This window comes from Gekko japonicus, unplaced genomic scaffold (genome assembly GCF_001447785.1).
Source record: "Gekko japonicus isolate JY-2015 unplaced genomic scaffold, Gekko_japonicus_V1.1 scaffold185, whole genome shotgun sequence".
In the NCBI taxonomy this organism is placed as follows: domain Eukaryota; kingdom Metazoa; phylum Chordata; class Lepidosauria; order Squamata; family Gekkonidae; genus Gekko; species Gekko japonicus.
In genome coordinates this window covers 894455-897206 of record NW_015176457.1, presented here as the reverse complement: position 1 = coordinate 897206, position 2752 = coordinate 894455, and positions in this window count along the sequence as shown.

Here is a 2752-nt window from a genome sequence, read left to right as displayed (position 1 = left end):
AACTCAAAGACTGAGAACATCCGGAGTGGCAGACAAATGCGGAAAGGACCACAACAGTGACATCTCCTAGCTTTAAAGGGCTGTCAGACATAGATGGGATAGTAGGACTAATGTGATAGAGGCTCTGGGAGAGGGTGGTCACACAGTGCCGCTGATTCCAGGCAGTTCAGCTGCTACCTGTCCTTTTCAGTGATTGCTTTTGAGTACAGAACAATTTCCCACCCCTAAACAGAAGGACTTTTTATTCATTCACCTTTCTAGACAGTCCTGATAAAATCAGGATAGTAGCACGTAAGTTCACCTGTCTCCATGTTGTCCCTAGTTTGCCTAGGCATGAACTTTAATGCCAACTAGAAAGTATAACCCACTCTGCAAACCTTGCCGTGGAATCACATAAGATTGATGGGTGTTTTTTTTTTAAGTTTACTCTTTTGTACCCCTTCCCAACTGATGGAAATGGATGCAGGTTGCTTGGTACAAACAGTAAGTGGCAAAGAGAGGTGAGCTGCTGTGTGAATTTGTGGTTGAATTCACCCAGACAATGCCAGTCCTTTTCCACCACTGGAGCTGCCACAGGGACTGTGGAATAAATGGTGGTGGTGGGGAGGTCTAAATTACCTCTGATCCAGCAGCCCTGATCCATAAGGCTGCCAACCTCCAGGTCGTGGCTGGAGATCTCCTGGGATTCTAACTGATCTCTGGGTGACAGAGAAAATGGCCGCTTTAGAAGATGGACTCTATGGTGTTATATACCAACTAGAAATAAGGCCCGTTGTGGAAATAAATACAACGAGATCTAGAAAGAGGCTCTGGGAGAGTGCTCTGGCTTTGGGCAAACAGTGTCAGTCTGCTTTTAAAACATGAATCTGGGACCTGCACACCACCAGAATACAGCAGATTCCATATGCAACTGACATTCCAACTGCCTTGCGGGGGGGGGAGTTTGAGGTGTGGAATGGAGTGAAGTCCAATCAGCTTCCATATGCAAAAGACCAGGTTGTCGCAGCAGTTGTGGTGTGGGCGGGACCCGGGCTTTGCCTTCTGATTGGTGGCGATATATGTTGAGGAGCAGTGCCATCAGCCATACACTAAGGGAGTGCATTTTAGAATTAGAACTTTGGCACCCACTATTCAATTATATATAAGGAGAGATGAGGTCCCTCCCCTCCCCAAACCCCGCCCTCCTCAGGCTCCACCCCCAAAATCCCCAGGCATTTCCCCGCCCAGAACTGGCAACCCCACTGATCCAAATTGGCAGCTTTGTAAGGAGATTTGATCCTGTATCCCCACTGCAATATAGTTTGCCCTGGGTAGGTTCTAGTTATCCAGGCAGGCACAGCACCGTCAAGTGGGATGACTTTGATTTCATTACGTGGCACCAAGCAAGTTTGCTTAAACGAAAACTGAGCAATGGTGTGGGAGGCTTTTGAATGTTTAATAAAACAAATTAAGAAGCCTCAGCAGCCGTTTATTTTTGTTTGGGTTTGGCTAGCGAGTAGGCCAGAGCTGCACACGTGCGTGTGTCGGTGTCTATGTGTGCTGTTTTGCTTTTACCTCAGGTAGCAGGTATTTTAACTCCATCCCGGTTGGTAATTATTGCTTCAGTAAACAACAGCTGTTCCAATGCAGCTCAGCGTCTTTTTCTTCTTTTAAAAAGATTTTGACAGTGCTCAGACTGTAGACGGGTATTGCTGAAAGGGGGGAAAATGTTATAATCATTTCACTCCCCTACTGCTAGCAATTTTATGGGCCTTGTTATGGCAGGCATATTAATTGCCAGCAAGCTGATGATAAGCAAATTAAATAGCTTTAGTGCAGTGTGTGTGTGTGTGTGTGTGTTTGGACACTTGGTTGGAGACAGTTTAACAGCCATCTTCTTGAGGAGCTGGTATGTTTAGATGTTAAATTGTTTTCCACATTAAGACGTGAGCCTCTGTGAAACGACATAATACCCGCAATGCGATAATAAGCCATTAACAATCGTTCACAGCGCTGGGAGTCAAAGGCTCATCTTTCCTCCAGCCTTTGGGCCATGTCACACAGCACTTAGTCGCTGTCACACCTCCCACCCTGGCACTTCTGTGATGGAGGACGGAGAAATTGCTTGCCAAGTCCTTTCAGCTGTGGCAGTTGTGACAGTGATACAGCTGCCCAGCTCTCGTTTTTTGGGGGCTTTGTGGATGTGATTTCCTGCACTGCACTCTCTTGAATGCTTGAAGCTGCCTTGTACCGAATCAGACCTTTGTCCTATCAAGGTCAGAGCTGTCTGCTCTGACTGGCTCTGACTGGCAGCTGCTGTCCAGGGTCTTAGGTTAAGGTCTTTCACATCACCTACTACCGCTCCTCTTAACTGGAGATGCCAGGGACTGAACCTGGGGACTTGTTGCATGCAAAGCAGATGCTGTAGCACTGAGCTACAGCTCTACCCAACTGGCCTAGCTCATTCTAGTCCTTGCTGATGCCCATGGCAGGCAGAGACCATCGACTAGACCCAGCTGTGCAGTGAACATGGCTGAGTTCCCTGACAACTTACGAGTGATCCCTGGTCTGGAAAGTATCCAGTTGTCCTCAACCAGAACCAGGGCCTCTTCAGCCCCGGCCTGGTAGAACTCTTTACCAGGTGAGATCCAAGCCCTGCAAGACCTGATGAACTTCCACAGGGCCTGTAAAACTGAGATGTTCTACCATGTTTATGGTTGAGAACAGTGGCTTCCACCAAGAATGACCTCCCTCCCTTTCCCCTCTTTCTCTT